Source organism: Terrapene carolina, unplaced genomic scaffold (assembly GCF_002925995.2).
Source record: "Terrapene carolina triunguis isolate 2854851 unplaced genomic scaffold, T_m_triunguis-2.0 Scaffold638, whole genome shotgun sequence".
Lineage (NCBI taxonomy): Eukaryota > Metazoa > Chordata > Testudines > Emydidae > Terrapene > Terrapene triunguis.
In genome coordinates this window covers 633,875-652,608 of record NW_020664989.1, presented here as the reverse complement: position 1 = coordinate 652,608, position 18,734 = coordinate 633,875, and the positions used below count along the sequence as shown (strand labels likewise).

Below are 18,734 nucleotides of genomic sequence, written 5' to 3'. Positions count from 1 at the left end.
CCCTTGTGCAAAGCAGGGTGCCAAATTCCATGGAAACAATGGACAAACAGGGGGCCCTGGGCACATCCAGCCCTGGCTGTGAGATGTTCCCTCCCCTCTTTCTTTATGCTGCTGTTGTTATTTCATGGATTGTCTGGGATGGGAAAAAAGCTGAGTTCACGCCAAGTAGAGGGGAGAAAGAACAGTGAAAATCTCAGGACCCAACCCCTGCTACCAGGATCACTGAGGTGCTGGGAATATGCATGGGAAAGGGACTGTGTGAATTGTCAAAGTGGAGAATGAATAAGAATCTACAACAAGATCTACCTCATTAATCACTAACACAGGCTAATCCTGCTGCAGATAGAAGGGAAACCGGGAGCGATTCTTTGCTGTTCAGCCATGGAAACAGTGACCCAACTGCACCGCAATGAATGTGCTGGGGAAAGCTGGACTTTACAGGCCAGGTGGAAATAGCAGATCCTAAAAATTCCTGGAGCTCTCCACACCACTTCTGCCACCAGGGTCAGGTGTTGAGCTGCTCACAGTGCCCCCCACCACCATTACCTTCCAGCAGGGGATTGCAGCACCCCCCACCCAATGCAGGGGAGAGGCCTGATTCTTCTATCTCTGCACCCTGAGTCCAGGGCACACACTCTCTCTGCCCCACACATTGAATCTAGCCCTGCTGCAGAGTGACCCCAAAGAACCACCAACCTCCAGGACAGCAGGTTTGGCCCTCAGAGCAGGGAATGTGTCCCCCATGTTGCTTTTAGGCCACTGGATGCTCTGGAAACAGGAGGGCTCTGAGTGTAACCCACAGTATACACAGCCCATCTAGGGATGTAGCTCAGTGGTAAAGCACATGCTTTGCATGTATGAGGTCCTGGGTTCAATCCCCAGCATCTCCCAGTACTTTTTTTCATCCTGCTGCTTTGCTCATGCCCAGAGGGGATGTGGCCCAGCAGTCTCCCTGCATGAGTTTCAATCCAGCTCAGTGAGGGACAAGTGCCAATTGCATGGAAGGTGTGTGGGGGTTTCTGCTCCTAAGTTACTTTGGTACATTTAAGATTCCCACCGGCTGGGCTGCTTGGGACAATGGGAGATGAGAAGGGTGAATCCTCCAGCACTGGAGGGACAGGTCCCATCTGCACAGACTGAGAGGCAAGGAAACAGAGGGGCAGTCAGTGCTCAGAGAGGAGAGAGGTCAGTGATTTGCACCCAACAGGGGACACTGTCATTTTGAGGCAAGTGCAGCTTGCTTGGGATGGTGCTGACGATGGATAGAAAAAAGGCTGGAGTCAATGACAGATGAGACCATAGAAGGGGAGGGGAATGGCAGCCCCACAGAAGGTCCTGGGTGTGCAGATGCCCCAGTTATTGCACCCTGGCCTGTCATAGAGAGAGAAAAGACACAGAGGGACGCAGCCCCCCTACAGTGATCCTATGGACAAGAACTTGCTTGGGAGTGGGGTGAAGGTTCCCTCTGGGCAAAGGGGAGCTGAAATCCCTCAGTGTCCTGCAATTTAAGTAATGCAAGCTTCAAACCCTGCATGGATGTGGGCTGAGGTGCATCAGCAGAAAGTTGGGCTGGACATGGGTGGCAGGTTTGTATAATTTTTGGTGGTGCCCAGAATGGGACCACGTCCGGCCCTCGACACACACACACACAGAGCCTAAGGCTCTGGGAGGGAGTTTGGGTGTGGGAGGAAGAGGGGTTGGGCTCTAGGAGAGAGTTTGGGTGCAGAGTCTGGGCTCAGTCGGGGGTTGGGGTGCAGGAGAGGGTGTGGGGGGCAGGCTCTTGGAGGGAGTTTGGGTGCGGGTGTGGGGTCTGGGTTGGGGCAGGGGGTTGGGGGTGCATGAGAGGGTGAGGGGTGCAGCATTTACCTCGGGCATCTCCCAAAAGCAACCTGAACCCCCCTCTGGCAGCAGCCCCTAAGCCGGAGGGCAAGGGGCGTCTCTGCGCACCACTGCCCGCAAACTCCACCCCCACAGCTCCCATTCCAACCGTTGGCAGAGTTGGCAGTCGGGGCGGGGGCAGCACGTGGAGCCCCCCCCCCCATCTCAGAGGCCACAGGGACGTGCCAGCCACTTCCAGGAGTGGTGTGCCACATGGAGTGAGGGTGGGCAGAAAGCCGCCTTAACCCCCTTGTGCTGCTGGTGGTAGTGGTGGGGGTCCCTGGGCCCTTTTAAATTTCCCGGGGGTGGCAGGCGGGACCAGGGGGGACACTCCCAAGGGCCTAACGTTGCTTTGCACAACGATAAATCTTGGAACAGGATAGAAATGAAATGGCAGCAGAACCTAAGGAATGAAAAGCCTCCGGATTCTTATGTGTGCACTGACTCCGAATGGAAACTATAATTTGATTCGCTTTGTGTCTGCGGCCGGTAAAATATCAGGACAAAGTCATTCCAGTGATTGTGACACTGGGTTTGAGGAGGCTTTGGTCTTATTAAAATGTAATTAGCATGTTACACCTCTATTTTTAAAGGAGGCTTCCCCAAGCAATCCCAAGTTGTTCTTCTCACAGCTGGCTGATGGTGGGCAGCAGGGGATCTCCCCAATCTGTGGGGGAAATCTCTCTGGGCCCCACAGTTAGTTCTCCATCCTTTCTCCCGCTAATCACACACACCACTCCCCTCCCCATTATCAATGTTTTAGAGCGACTCCTCCCTCCCTCCCTCCCTTTATGGGATTCAGACTCTCTGTGACAGAAACTGACTGGATTTCCTCTCTGCATGGCCCCAACGGGGAAGGAAAGAGACTGGGGGGGAGAGAGAAGATGAGCAGAAGGAGTCAAATGGGGCTAAACCAGAATAGAGTTTTTCTTCCTGTTAAAATGTACTGGAGTCTCATCGCTGAAAAGCTGCATCTTGAGTTAGGTTTGATGCATCAGCCTTTCAATTACCAGACAAAGGTGTGAACCACAGAGACTGATAATTGCCTACTTCCCAACTTTGTCTAAAAAGCACCTGCAGTGGTGCAACTGGTTAGTGCAAAAGGGCATACTGCTGGTGTTATGAGTTCAAGTCTTACCTAGAGCACTGGTTTCTGTTATCCCTGTAGCTTCCCCAACTTGTTTTGCCTCATTCACATGGAAAGTGCCATACTAAGGAAAGGAGAGTAAGTTTTAAACTCTAAAATGTGGAAGTGGGTGCATAGCTTGGAAACATCCACCCTGTGCTGCCATTAGTTCCAGTACATTATTCACTGACAGGGTGAATTGATTTATTTGCTGCTGTGAAAGCTGCCAGGACAGGTCTCTGGGCACCAGATCTCCCTGCTTCTTCCAGCACATCCCTGGCTCCTTCCCTGCCCCAGTCACTGCTGTAGAGAGTCCTATATGCACTGAACCTAAAGTGTTTCCAAGCCTTCTTAGCACAGTTGGCAGCACATCAGTCTCATAATCTGACGGTCCTAAGCTCAAGATTCAGAAGAAGCAAGGGTTTTGCTCCCTGCTTCAGATTTTCTAAAGGAAATCAGAGAAAAGAAACTATAGGAGAGTGGTTTCTAGACACCCTCCCACCCATCTAACACACACAGACTTTTCTAAGGCATTACATTTTCCTTCTCTATGGAGTTTGTATTCTCCATAGAGCAAAATAAAACAAAAACATGCAAGTCTAAGCCTAATACAGTATGAAACTCAATACAGATAAAATCTCACCCTCAGAGATCTTCTAATAAGCTTCTTTCGCAGACTAGACTTATTTCTTGTCTGGACCCAATCTTTTCACCTGGTATAGTCCTTGTTCAAGCTCAGGTGGTAGCTAGACGATCTCTCATGACTGCAGCCACCTTTCTTCTGTCCCACCCCCTTATACAGCTTTGGTACAAGGCAGGAAACTTTTGTCTCTCTCCTGGGGAAAAGCCCCAGGTTTAAGATGGATTCCTGTACCAGGTGACATGGTCACATGTCCTGTGAGACCCCCAAGCCTTCATTCTTCCTGGCCTGACTCACAGATGGTGCAGGACAGAGCCATCTACAGTCAATTGTCCTGGTTAATGGGAGCCATCAAGATTTCAAACCACTATTAATGGCCCACACTTTGCATAATTACAACAGGACCTCAGAGTTATATTTCATATTTCTAGTTGCAGATACAAGAATGATACATTCATACAAATAGGATGACCACACACAGTAGATTATAAGCTTTCTAATGTTACCTTACAAAAGACCTTTTGCATGAAGCATATTCCAGTTACATTATATTCACACTCAGCATATTTTCATAAAATCACATGGAGGGCAATGTCACAGCAGGGAAAGGATTTTACTGCGGCACCTGGGAGCAGTTGAGTTTCATGTTCAGGCTATGGTATGAGTTCCTCCAGGGTTCTCGTAAGCACACAGGGACCTTGGCAGGTGCTCTCGATACAGGAATGGCCCAGATATGATAAAGTGATGGGGATTGCATTTTCCTTTTTTATTTTTGTATTTCCAATGACATTTCTGTTTGTGATTTCGTTTTGCTTTGTATAACTGTGTTTTCTCCTGGATTTGATATTTAACTAAAAAAAAATAAGGGCTCAGGGTGCCAGATGGAGGAGCAGGCTGGGGCTAGGACTGCTAAGAGAGCAAGAGTAGCATGTTTTCTGTAGTTTTCTGCTCCCTTTTTCTTGATTAGTTTCTCTTCTGCATGAAATTTGCCTCTTTGATATGTGAGCCTGGCTAGCTCAGTTGGTAGAGCATCAGACTTTTAATCTGAGAGTCCAGGGTTCAAGTCCCTGGTCAGGCAGAGACACTTTCCCCCTGTGATATCCCCCAAAAATGTCAGAAGGACACTCCTTAACTTCAGCTTTTCCTTTTCAGGACTTGGCCTTTTCTAGGAAGGGCCCTTTACTGCCTGGGACTGAAGGTACTACTTCCTCACCTTTCCACTGGCCTCACAGTCTGGAGGAAGAAAGGCCTCTGGGCCTGCAGCAAAGTGCTGTGTGCTGACTTTCTGAGCAAATGCAGGGCTGGCCAGAAAGGCATGTTCCCACTGGGTCCTCCCTGCCAAAAAAAATTGTCCCCACAGAGTCCTCCCTGCTGGGAGTCAACAGAGATCAAGGGCTCCCTTGCTGGTCCCATGGTGTAAGGGCCGGCACTCAGGGCTTTGAATCCTGCAATCAAAGTTTGTCTCAATGGGACCTTGAGGTCCTTTGGTTGCCAGTTAACCATACTGGGATTTCCAAAGCTTCATCTTGCTCTCTCAAATGACATGGTAGCCTGTCTTTTGCCTGCTAGCTCTTGTGACTTGAGTGCAAGAGGGGATGTTTGATCCAGAAGGCTGGCCGTGCTTGGAGTCCTGTAGGTAGGGATGCAAGCTCCATTTCCTCTGAGTCCTGAAGCTGGGCTGCAGCCTGGCCTAGGAGGCAGCCCTATTGGTTGACCTACTGGCCCAAAGTCACTTGGACGGTGTTGGTGTTCCCCAGAAATGCTGAAGGACTGGCCTAAGGGAGGGAGGCTTAATATTCCTCCCTATCAGTCAGGGCAGAAGAGGAGGGCTACAAGAGTGGGTAGGTTGATGAGCTGGGCCTTCTAGCATTCAGTTGGTGATGAGGTGGGGAACACGAACTGAGAGAAGCGGTTGCTAGCCTGTGAGGAATGGCTCAGCCAGTGGCGTAAATGGACCTTGTCATTAGTATACAAAGTTGTGATGCTCAAGACCTATCTTTTGGCTGTGGGGAATTTCCTCAGCCATGTATTTCCCGCTGCTCCACAAGTGCTGCTGAGACTGAACATGATGGCCTTCCACTTCTTGTGGGGCAATAGGATGTCCCTACCTAGTCAGGAGAAGTGTGGCTTTTCTGCCGTATTAGAAGATGGGTTGGGCCTGGTGGGCATTGAAACCTTTTATGGCTCTACTTCTTTGTTTTTCAATTTTCAGTGGGTGGCTGAGCTGGAGGTCAGGTCAGGCCCTAGGGGGATGGCGGGGCAATCACAAAGAACCCAACTGACTCTTCGGATATGCCGTATTTTTTCTGACCCCACTGGGTGCAGCACTGGATATAGGATGGCTGATGGTGGCGGAAGGGGGAGGAGATTAGGAAGCCCCCCCCCTTAGTGTTCTTTTACCCCCACCTTACATCCTACAGGATTTTCAGTGGGTGGCTAGGTGGAAGGTGCTTGCAGGATGACTTCATCCACAAGAGTGGCCGCCCTCACAGCAGCGGCAGCCACAGCAGCGAGACCCCCGCTTCGGCTCAGTCTGAACAGAGGTCAATGTACCACTGGGTGAGACAGGCCAATTTTAGGGAGCTTCCTCTGAAGGTGAGCCACTGTCTCCAGAACTTACTGACAGGAGCTTTAAAGTATTTGCAATGTGCACGGCCGGCATGTGCAGAGGCTGCCCGGGGCACTGTGTCAGGCTCTGGCACCGCTTGAGACACTGGACCTCCTTCAACCACCAGGTAACCAAGGATCTAAGGCAGGAATGGTGTGAGGAAGCAAGTCAAGCTGAGCAAGGCAGGTAAAAATTCATCTTGCCTTCATGGGCGCTCGCAATGATGCCCTTTTTGTGTGCCATGGCTGACAAAAACATGCCAGACAGAGAAGTAGCAGGCCAAAATTGCTTTTCAGATGCTGAAGTAGCTCAGTTGGGAAAGCATTAGACTGAAAATCTAGAGATCCCTAGTTCAATCCCAGGCTTCGGCAGGCTCTTCAGTCCCTTTGTGTGCAGCGGTGGGCTGTTTCCTGGATGCGCAGCAGTGCCTTTACCTGCCAGAAGTCCCTTATTTCATGCTCCCCAGCAGGAAAAAGCAGCATGGGTTTGTGTACCAAGTTGGCCCTCATGAGCTTTCTTTCTTCTCTTGGTCTTTCTCAGCAAGGAGAAGAAAAAGAAGCTCTCCTTCAAGCTGGAGTCAGAAGGGTGACGTAAGGATGATTTCCTGAGCACTAAGAACAGGAGTACTTGTGGCACCTTAGAGGCTAACAAATTTATTAGAGCATAAGCTTTCGTGGGCTACAGCACTGGCTCCAGTCCTTTGCTCTACCAGCTGACCTATCGAAGGGCTGCCACCACTTTCTCCACGTTCACCCATCTGTGTGTTCAGAATGGAGAGGGGAAACTAGTGGTGTTCCCCAATGGTCAGTCCTAGGACCAACACTATTCAACTTATTTATAAATGATATGGAGAAAGAGGTAAACAGTGAGGTGGCAAAGTTTGCAGACGATACTAAACTGCTCAAGGTAGTTAGGACCAAAGCAGACTGTGAAGAACTTCAAAGAGATCTCACAAAATTAAGCGATTGGGCAACAAAATGGCAAATGAAATTTAATGTGGATAAATGTCAAGTAATGCACATTGGAAAAAATAACCCCAACTACACATACAATATGATGGGGGCTAATTTAGCTACAACTAATCAGGAAAGAGATCTTGCAGTCATCATGAATAGTTCTCTGAAGACAACCATGCAGTGTGCAGCGGCAGTCAAAAAAGCCAACAGGATGTTAGGAATCATTAAAAAAAGGATAGAGAATAAGATGGAGAATATCTTATTGCCCGTATAGAAATCCATGGTACACCCACATCTTGAATACTGCATACAGATGTGGTCTCCTCATCTCAAAAAAGATATACTGACATTAGAAAAGGTTCAGAGAAGGGCAACTAAAATGATTAGGGTTTGGAACGGGTCCCATATGAGGAGAGATTAAAGAGACTAGGACTTTTCAGCCTGGGTGACCAGATGTCCCGATTTTATAGGGACAGTCTCGATTTTTGGGTCTTTTTCTTATATAGGCTCCTATTACCCCCCCACCCTCTGTCCTGATTTTTCACACTTGCTGTCTGGTCACCCTAGGGTGTGCACATGTGTGGGTCCCAGCTGCTCCCTGCCCCCCCTCATTGAAGCAGGTGTGCAGCGTTACTGCCCTGGGAACTGCAGGGCACCAGTGGACATGGGGCTGGCTGCAGACAGGGGCATGGGGCAGGGCTAGCTGGAGGTAGGGGGTGCGACATGGGCTGGCTGCGACAGGGGCTGGCTGTGGGCAGGGGCTGGCTGTGGGCAGGGGGTGCGACAGGGGATGGCTGCGGGCAGGGTTAAAGGTACTCACACGGGGAGAGCAGCTGGGAGCAGCCTGACCAGCGGGACGCAGCCCAGGCCCAGCAGAGGAGCCGGGGACCCACCAGGTAGCAGCAGGAGCCCCAGGGCCAGAGGTCCAAGGAGGAGCAGCAGCAGCAGCAGCAGCAGCAGCAGGACCAGGAGGCAGCCCACGTGGCTCCTGTAGCGCAGCGCAGTGCAGCGGCCGGGAGGAGGAATTACACGCTTCCTGGCCGGAGCCCATCAAAGCTTCCCTCGCAGGGAAGCCAGTTAATAATATACATTGGCCAAACCGGACAGTCTCTACATAAAAGAATAAATGGACACAAATCAGACGTCAAGAATTATAACATTCCAAAACCAGTCAGGGAACACTTCAATCTCCCTGGTCACTCCATTACAAACCTAAAAGTCACAATATTACAACAACAAAACTCCAAAAACAGACTCCAACGAGAGACTGCTGAATTGGAATTAATTTGTAAACTGGACACCATTAAATTAGGCTTGAATAAAGACTGGGAGTGGATGGGTCATTATACAAAGTAAAACTATTTCCTTATGTTTATTTCCCCCCCGCTACTGTTACTCACACCTTCTTGTCAACTGTTGGAAATGGGCCATCCTGATGATCACTACAAAAGGTTTTTTTTCTCCTGCTGATAATAGCTCACCTTAACTGATCACTCTCGTTATAGTGTGTATGGCAACACCCATTTTTTCATGTTCTCTGTGTATATATATATATATATATATATCTTCCTACTGTATTTTCCACTGCATGCATCCAATGAAGTGGGTTTTAGCCCATGAAAGCTTATGCTCAAATAAATTTGTTAGTCTCTAAGATGCCACAAGTACTCCTCTTTCTATTTGCAGATAAATTAATGGAGGTTAAGTCCATTAATGGCTGTTAGCCAGGATGGGTAAGGAATGGTATCCCTAGCCTCTGTTTGTCAGAGGGTGGAGATGGATGGCAGGAGAGAGTTCACTTGGTCATTACCTGTTAGATTCACTCCCTCTGGGGCACCTGGCACTGGCCACTGTTGGCAGACAGGATACTGGGCTGGATGGACCTTTGGTCTGACCCAGTATGGCTCTTCTTATGACGGGAAAGGCAGAACCCTGCAACAGAGTTTCTGTAGTGTAGTGATTATCATGTTTGCTTAACACCCGAAAGACTCTTGGTTTGAAACCAGGCAGAAACATGATAGCTTACTTTCCCTAGCAGTCTAGCAAGGTGCTCCTACTGCTGCCACTGGCCTGTCCCTGCAATAACCCCAACCCCTGCATGATAGAGGGTGGTGAAATGAGCTGAGAAAAAGCCTTGGTATCAGCAGGGGAAAGCTAGAGGATCTAGGACAGTCATCTTTTGAAGCCTTGTGGCTTGGCCTCCTCTGCCCTGGGAATTTGACCTATGGAGGCCAGCTCTTCCTGCTGGCCTCCTTTGCGTGACTTGCCGAACGAGGAAGTGAGGCAGGAATGGGGCGAAAGAGGAAAGTCATGCTGAGGAAGGCAGGGCAGAAGCTAAGCGCCTCAGTGTGGCTAAGTGGGGTTAGTAGAGCACCACCATTTGTTCTGCCAAAGCCTGGGGAGGTGCAGTTGGCTGCTGGGAGGTAGAATCCTGTGCCTGCCTCTTGGCTTCCCAGGGATGGCTACTTGCAGCCCAGGAGAAGAAGGATGGTTCTGGGTGAAAGGAAGACCAGTAAAGCTATGGGAGGAAATTTGGGTGCGGGGTGCAGGCTCTGCACTGGGGCAGGGGATTGGGATGTAGGTGGGGTGGCGCTTACCCCAGGCAGTGCAGCTCCCAAAGTGACCAGTACACACAACCCTCCGGCAGCAGCTCCTAGGTGGGTGGGGTCAGGGGGTCTCCGTGGGCACTGCCTGCAGGTGCAGCCCCCAGAGCTCCCATTGGCTACAGTTCCTGGCCTATCGGAGTTGCGGAATTGGTAGTTGGGGCAGGGGCAGCATGTGGAGACACTCCCCCCGCCCCAGGGGATGCTGGGACATGCCAGCCACTTCTGGGAGCGGCACGGAGGTAGAGTGGGCAGGGAGTCACCTTAGTGCTGCTGGCACATCTCTGTACACCCAATGGGGGAGGGGAGCAGAGGGCCTCCATGCACTGCCTGGGGTAGGGGCAGCGCACAGAGCTGACTCCCCTCCCAAGGTAAGGGGTCTATTACAGGAGTGGGTGGGTGGGGTCTTTTGGCCTGCAAGGTGCAGCAGGTTGGACTAGATAATCACACTGGTCCTTTTTGACCTTAAAGGCTCTGAGTCTAAAAGGGAGAGGGAAGTAAAGGAATTTTTTTTAAAAATAAACCAAACATTATAGTAGAAGGATGATTCCAACAGCTCACTGTATAGTCTCACCCCTTTCTTCCTCCACTGGGTGTTTAATGATCTGCTGGGATTTGGGACATTAATATATAATGTGACTGTAATTAAACCAATTCCCAGTGGAGAAAACATCACATCACTGCATTGGCTGGGAATCAAACCCAGGTCAACTGCTTGGAAAACAGCTATGCTCACCACTATACCACCAACGCATCTGGCAAAAGTACCTCTCCTATGTACTCCCACTTATGCTTGCCAAATGACTCACCCCCCGAGCTAAGGAGCTGGCTGGAGACAGCCTGTCCCCTGTGACCAAAGACAGGTTCCCAGAATGACTGACAGATGGGGACATGGGCTCGACATCCCAGCCTAAGGTGGCGCCAACCCCATCTCTGCCCTCAGAGAAGGGAAATGAAAATCGATGACCATAATGACAAATTTCACCCCAGCAGGAAGGAGACAGCTCCATTTAAAGCACATTTTGTGTTGGTTCCTGCTATGTACAGAACAGTTTGTTTTTCCTGCTGATGCCAATCCTTGGGCTCTGCTGGGATAAGGAACGATTCAGGCTGTCACTCAAGTGAAGACGGGAGATGATTTTTTTGACAGGGACGCTGCCTCGTCTTAAGGGTGTTTGTCACCTTCTAATCTGCTGGGTGATACATGCAGGCAGCCCCCGCTCCTGGGTCTCTCCCAAGGAAATAAAGTTTCTACACAAAATCCCAAAGCTTTTCAGTGAAAGGAGGGAAAGGAAATGGCCACAAGATGGTGCCAGGACATAAGGAAGGTAACACAACACCATTCTTAGGGGTAAGCCATTCTTTTTTGTCAAGGTCCAAAATTGTTGGTCAAAGTCCAGAGAAAATAATTATAATAAAAAATAACAATAATTATGATAATAATAAGTAAATAAAAATTTTTTGGGGTCCATTCAAAAGCGATTTGGCCCACCGTCTGCATACTGATTACCCCACATTGACTCTGAGAGGTGATTTATCTCCTCTCTCTTGGATTTGAAGAGCTGGTTAGTTTTACCCTTGGTATCCCACCAGGCTGACCAAGCCATGTTATCGATGGTGACACTAGGATTGAAGGATTATATCACATTATAAAAAATTGTAAATAAACATGTCGTCAGAACTTGAGTGTTCTGTAATGAAAGGCTGGTTCAGTTCCAAATGCTCTGCTAGAAACAAGCCTGGGACCCCCCACATTCCCCAGGAGGAGTGAAAGGAGAAACCCCCAGCTCTGCACTTAGCTCCAGATTGAATGGGGGAGAAATTATTCTTTGCTGCTGAGCAGGGAGCCAGGGCAATTCTCTGGGAATCAAGGTGCCCAGCCTGACTCAGCTGCTCCATTGCCCCCCGGGGCCCTGCAGGCTCAGACCGTCCCTGAGGCCAGGCAGCTGCTCGGTGAGCTCTCCTGGTGTAGCTGGCAGTGCCTGGATATCCCACTCTCAGGGCCTGAGTTCAGCCATCAGGAAAGGCAGCAGCTTTGCTCCCTCCTTCTAAACAGAGCTCCCAGGCAGTGGTTCTCAACTAGGGGTCCCTGGTTGAGGGGGACAGCAAGCAGGTCTCAGCCTCTCCCCTCACAGACACACTCCATAGCCCTCCCCCTCACAGCCCCTCCCCCTCACACTGACACCCACATGGACCCTCCCCCTCACAGCCCCTCCCCCTCACACAGACATTCCCATGGACCCTCCCCATCACAGCCTCTCCTTTCACACATAGAGGGACATGTTTGCTGGAGCCTGACATTACAAACCCGGGGTGAGATTTTATGGATGTGGAATTCTCCCAACCACATATTAAACCCCCAACCCCCCCAGTGCAAGGACTCCCCAAGCTAGTCGAGTCCATATGTGGGTCACTCTTTTCATCACACCAGATGGCTCCCTTTGAGCAACTACCTTTTGAGGCCAACAAGAAACCTTCTAGTTTGGGCTCATTATGCACCACATTTACCAGTTGTCCTGGGCTCATTGCCCATGACCTGCACGTCTGCTGGCTGTCAGGCGTGACACCCTTTCATCCCTGCCTCACCTACAATCCTGTTTCTCAAGCTTGAACCCAAGACCAGAAACTTGCGGCCCACTTATGCAGCCCTGAAGCGAATTCAAAGACACAAAGAGAAGATCCATAGGTGACCTTGCAAACCCCATAAGAACGGCCAGACTGGGTCAGACCAAAGGTCCATCTAGCCCAGTATCCTGTCCTCTGACAGTGGCCAATGCCAGGTGCCCCAGAGGGAACTAACAAAACAGGCTTCCTGGAAGCATCTGCCCCCTTCCACCACAAGAGGAAGCAGGCAGGTAAAAGAGGGGGGGGGAAGTCCCAGGAACCCTTCCTCTTTTTCTCCACAGCCACTGCCCATCAGCAGGATTCCTCCTCCTCCTCCCTCCTGTGCCTCAGTGCGACTAAATCTCCACACCTAGACAGCCAGTCTGTCCGCTGCACCCTGATCCCCCATGCTTAAGCCTCCCTGCCAAAGTCCTGCACCTGGCTCCAAAGAACAAGTCTCACATCTCGCTGGCAACTCGACTTCTAGTGCCCAGAGTGTCTCTGCCCCCTCAGTAGATGACCGGAGAAACACAGTGTCCGCCTTTTCTAAAGAAGTGCTTGGAGAGGATTTTCTCATGTGACCGTGTGGCCTGATGGATAAGGCGCCTGACTTCGGATCAGGCGATTGACGGTTCGAGTTCCTTCACAGTTGTGCTTGTGCAGTTTTCCCTTTGTACTGAAAGTCCTGCTCTCTTCTTGGCCACTCAGGCCAATGCTCTGGCTTCAGCTAGAGCCCTGGGAAGGAGTTAGGGGTAGGACATCACAAAGGCGCGAGCCCCAGGTCTTCCAGGCTAGCCTTTACCATTCCTGACTTACCAAAGAAAATGGGCGGCTGCCTGGGCTAGAATGTAGAGCTGTTTCCCTCTTCCAAACGTGCACCCGTCCCTTTGCTTGAGGGGGCTTGCTAAATAGCGCCTTTGGAGCCTGGGTGATTCACTGCTTCTCACCAGCTGGGGAAAAGCCTTTCGGATTAAAATCTCCTGCCCTACTGCAAAAGTGAGCACCTTGAGTGAGAATGGTAAGAGGCCCCACCAGGGGGGCTGGCCCTGCTTTCCTACAACATTCTGATGTTGGTCACAGAGCATCAACAGCCGCTGTCTGTGGGTGGCCTTCAGTGGGTGTTTGGCATGCCAGGGAGCAGGCTGGCCGGGTGTCTTTGTGGCTGTCAGCTGGCCATGCATAGGCCTCGTTCTCCTCGCCCTTGGTTACTCTGTTGCTTTTAAGCCTTCCCTTGGAGCTGTCAGCACCAGCCACCTCTGCTCTAGGTGCCCAGAGGAGGAAAGGTCTGTTGGGCTCCAGCCTGGGACTCTTCGTCCCTCCTGCCTATCCCTGACTATGAAGCCTGGCCCTGGCACTCCTGTCCTTGTGGGCAAGAGGAAAAGTGTGGCAGCAAGCACAAGGGCCAAACGTGTGGGCATCAGGTGAAGCAGCGAGAATCCCAACCATCAGGTCAAACCGCAGGACTGCCGGCATCGGTAGCCAGGGTGGCAAGTTCTAGAGGCCCAACCCACTGCCACCATCCCATCATGCCATCCCGACCGAAGCCCTGGCTCCAGAGGGCGTGAGTCACCCAGCAGGAGGGAAAAGACTCGCTCTTTCACAACTGGAGCCAGGGAACATGAGCACTTTGAGCGCCACGGCTTTGCCGCAAGCAAAGACAAGCGCCCACTGATATTTGAATTCGGATTGCAGGATTCAGAGTCCTGAGTGCTGACCGTTACACCATGGAACCAGCTTGTGCTGTTTTCTCTGGACATCTGTGACCCTCACGGGGCTGGCTTGTGTAAGGGGATTGACCTGTATCTCCATGAGAGTTTCATGGAGATCTCTGGCACAGATTCCCAAGAAGTAAGCGAGTCAATCATCACCCTGTTCCGCCATTCAGACTAGGCCCGGGGTGATACACACATCATACAGACACAAGCCTGCTTTCTGCAACCCTCCTGCCCCCAAGAACTCACTTCAGTAATTCCCAAAATCGAAGCCACTTACCAGTTGCCTCCTCTCCTGTTTGCGCTTCGCCAAGCTCCGACAGCTGTGACTGTCTAGCCTCCTCTGGGATAGAGAAGAACTCCTGGCTGCATGCATCTCTGACCTCCACCTCATCCTCTGCCTCTGGGTCTCCCTCCACCTCCACATCCTCAACCAAGATTTCCTCCTCCTGGCTCGGTCCACTCTCGACTGGCACGTGAGCCACCGAAGTATCCACAGTGGCCTTCACAGTGGAGGTGGGGTCACCACCGAGTATCGCATCCAGCGCTTTATAGAACCAGGAGCTCGTGGGTGCAGCACCGGAGTGGCGGTTTGCCTCCTGTGCCATGGAGTAGGAATTCTGCAGCTCCTTTACTTTGACCCTGCATTGCAGTGTGTCCCGGTCATGGCCCCTTTCTCTCATGCATCATGAAATCTGTCCATACGTATCATGATTTCTATGGCTGGAGCACAGCTGGGACTGGACAGCCTCCTCTCCCCAAATGCTGATGAGGTCCAGCAGCTCAACATTGCTCCAAGCGTGGGATTGCCTGGTGTGTGGAGCAGGCATGGCCACCTGGAAAGATGTGCTGAGACTGCTGCATGCATCACCGAGCAAACAGGAAGGGGATTTTCAACATTCCCAAGGAATTTAAGGTGTGGGGTTCATGGTTGGTCACCTGAAGACAGTGCAGTAGAATTCAAACCGATGACCAGAGAGGCGAGAACAGGATTGTGGGACACCTCCCGGAGGCCAATCGCAGCATTGTAATTGACAAGGGTGTCTACACTGGCACTACAGTGCTGTAGCCCTGGCACAGAAAGCTGTTCACCTCTCGTCGGTGTGGTTTTTTTACAGCGCTGCAACTGCTCAGTTTCTGCGCAGTAAGTGGCTTGGCAGTGTGTACACCTCGGGAGTTACACTGCAGAAAGCTGCTTTCCTAAGCAGAAACTTGCCAGCGTAGACAAGGCTGTAGATGGCTTACATAAGAATTCAAGACTGGTCATACTGGGTCAGACCAATGGTCCATCTAGCCCAGTGTGCTGCCTGAGAGTGACCAGTACTAAAGGCATCAGAAAGAATGAACAGAACAGGCTTGTTGATCTGCAAGGTGAAGGTCTGTCACCCTTACCTTTAACTTTATTGTTGTGGATTCCTATTTATCCTATCTTACCACACCTCCCCTGAGGTCTCTGGACAAATCAGGTGTGAACCACTCCTTTGATACAGATGTGTCCCAATCCAGCTGAATTGAGGCAGACTTTGGGCCAATGTCAGTTTGGAAAAGGCCCGCTTAACCCAGCAGGTTTCTCAAAGTATCTGTTGCTGTGAACCGCATGTAGTGTGGATGTGTGAACCCCAAAGTTATCAAACATGAAAGAAACACAAGGCCAGTTTTGGGGAGGTTTCCAGAGCCAGGCCTGAGGGTTAAACAGCTATGCTAAAAAGGAAAAGGGGAATCAGCACCTATAAAAATAACTGGTTGCAAAATTTAAATTACATTAAAAAACCAAACCAAACCAAAAAAACAACCCAGAAAAGCTACCATCACACATCCATCAGATTTTGACATCTCCTGCCTGATGTGACATCTTTGCTTTGCAAACAAGAGACCTGGAGAACTCTGTGGCTGTTACTCTCTAACTGGGTAAAAGGTTCCAAATCTTGTCTCAAGTAATTTTCCTCCTAACAGAAGCTTTAAAATTTATCAAAATAAATTCCATTTTAAATAGAAATAATTACAGTCTATACTGGGTCTCTATTCTCATACAGGCTATTTCTCTCACATATTCCTCCAATCTAATTCCTTTGGAGTGAGGTTTTAATTTCAGGATTAGCCACCATTTCCTATGTAGTAGGAGGCAGCAGGTAGAGAAATAGAAGAAAACCTGAATTATATTGTCACACTGAAAGTTATCACATCATCAACCTCTTCCGTGACACTAATTAACTTCATGTTTAATTTCATTGTTGCTGGTAACAACTTATTCAACTATTACAAAATATAAACTGATAGGGCAGTTTTCTCTTAATTCCCATTTCCACCCAGTCAGCTTTGTGTGAAGTCACATTCTACAATAACTTAGGAGCCTTCCATTTCTGTGAGTTCATTTCTCCCCAGGTCTTCTCCCAGAACTGTGGGTGGAAGGGGTCTCAAACTACGTGGGAAGGCTGCATCATGAGAAAAACCACCTGTGCTCTATTTTCACACTTTCTAATCCTTCAGAGTAGCAGCAGGAGGAGAACTGATACAAATGCATTAGACTTAATAGCAAATCTAAGAGACCAAACCACAGACTCTGGACTTAGCATTATTCATGTATCCTGCAGTCTGAACTTGGAATCTGATACATTCCCTCACTGGCTACTATCATTTGCCCAGCATGGAAGTGCTTCTTGTCCAACAAGGCAGCCAGATTGGGACCCACAGGCATGGAATGGCTATGAAGGAATCAGCTGTTTCTCTCTGTGCTTCATGAAACTTTGGATCCAAATCATAAAAGGCAGCTGTGCCCAATTTAATCATGGCATACTTTAGGAGTGTGACCAATGCCACTTAACAAGGGAGCAAGGTTCTAAAAATAGTTTACCTTGGCCACAGGTCACCATAGCTTCCATCTCTGGGGTGAAAATCAACCACTAGTTCCTGCAATTTCTACCTGACTTCTTGTCAAAGCTTTGACCTTGCTTGGAGTAATTTTACACTTCTCTGGCATAGAATTCTTCACCAACCACACAACATATCAGTAGCGATAGTGAGGTATAACTCCCCCAAATATGCCCTTTTATTTCTTTAATCTGGTGGCACAGATTTAAATTAGGGACTAAATTCAGGTGCTGCTTAGCATTCCTGTAAGACAACAAATGTCAGGTATCTATTCAAAATAGGTATCTTTCTGCAGCTATATCACTTTCAACATGGATTTCATTTCCTATACATTTGCAGCATCTCCCAGGTGTGAGCTGAAGAGAAATGTCACTTCCACTTTTTCCCATCCCTACCTAGATAGGGATTGCATTTCCCAAATAATAGGCAACATGCATCTGATTAGGAAACAGTTATCTTCAGGAGCGACCTCCTGCAGGGCCTGGGCCACAACTGCTTTAGGAGCCAAATGCATGGGTATTTTGCTTAGTTACAAATCATTTACTAGGGAATACTCTTGCCAGCCAGTTAGAAAAAATATTGACCTAACCAATTGAACAACAGGGGGATTGGGATGGTGATAGGGAATAAGGGAATCCCTCTGACTTACCCTATCTTCTTCTGTTCTTACAGAGGGTGAAATGACATTTTCCCCTATCCCTGTCTTGTTCCTACTCTTTCTTATAGTTTAATATATTTTAAGTGAGGAAAATGGTAGTAAAAATATCCGCTTTCCAGATAGCAACATCAGAGCAACTGGGAATGAAACAATTTGTTCCTGAAGGGGGAACTTGATGACTAAGAATTGCTTTGAAATGGGGGAACAGTATAACTGTGATGCTCAGAGTTTGTTTAGACTAGGAAAAGTGATGGCGTTTAGGTCAGGTCAAGAGGAAAGCTAATGCCAACCACTGCACCTGGGCTGCATCTGCACTACAACTATAATGGTCTTTTTACACCAAGATCACTAACTTGAGCAGCCAAGGCCATGTACAGTCCTAGTGGATGTAAGGAACAGGTAATTTTTGCCTCAGTGTACCTTGTTGGGATCAAACCTCTCTCTCCCTCTGGGAGCCAATGAACATTCCTGGCTGGAGGGACACACACTCCTATGACTCAAAAGGAAAGCAGCTGATAGAAAAGATCAGAGGACTGACCCCAAAGAAGGGTGAGCTGCAAAAGGCAGAAGCAGGCAACTCATCTCGTGGAGCTGAGAGACCACAGTGAAGATGGTGCACAGATCACTGTGTGAGAATTAGCAAATGTGATTATTTAAAAAAAAAAAAAATCTTTGCCCAGCCCTAATCAAGGCATGTGTTACAGTTCTCTCATGTGGATTTCCTGATGTCTAATAAGGTGTGAGCTCTTTTTGAAGCTTTTTCCACACTCCGAGCATCCATAAGTTTTCTCACCCATGTGGATTCTCCAATGTATAATCAGGTCAGAGCTAAAATTGAAGCTTTCCCCACATTCAGAGCATGTGTAGGGCATCTCTCCTGTGTGGATTTGCTGATGTCTGATAAGGCATGAGCTCCCACTGAAGCTTTACCCGCACTCAGAGCATATGTAGCGCGTCTCTCTTGTGTGGATTCTATGATGTGTGATAAGGTGTGAGCTCCGATTGAAGCTTTTCCCACACACAGAGCATGTGTAGGGCTTCTCTCCTGTGTGGATTCTCTGATGTCTGATAAGGTGTGAGC

The 18,734-nt window shown here is 49.4% G+C and overlaps 4 non-coding genes and 1 pseudogene across 4 annotated transcripts; 3 read left to right on the top strand and 2 right to left on the bottom strand.

The window, feature by feature from the left end:
* Positions 1–818: 818 nt before the first annotated feature.
* On the top strand, positions 819–890 carry TRNAA-UGC. The gene has a single exon. It is a non-coding gene; the product is annotated as a tRNA-Ala (tRNA).
* Positions 891–4,649: 3,759 nt separating this feature from the next.
* Positions 4,650–4,722, top strand: TRNAK-UUU. Its single transcript has one exon. It is a non-coding gene; the product is annotated as a tRNA-Lys (tRNA).
* A 1,828-nt stretch (positions 4,723–6,550) lies between these two features.
* TRNAF-GAA lies at positions 6,551–6,623 on the top strand. Its single transcript has one exon. It is a non-coding gene; the product is annotated as a tRNA-Phe (tRNA).
* A 3,869-nt stretch (positions 6,624–10,492) lies between these two features.
* On the bottom strand, positions 10,493–10,564 carry TRNAG-UCC. The gene has a single exon. It is a non-coding gene; the product is annotated as a tRNA-Gly (tRNA).
* A 7,787-nt stretch (positions 10,565–18,351) lies between these two features.
* Positions 18,352–18,734, bottom strand: part of LOC112104168 — a 5,861-nt pseudogene continuing 5,478 nt past the window's right edge.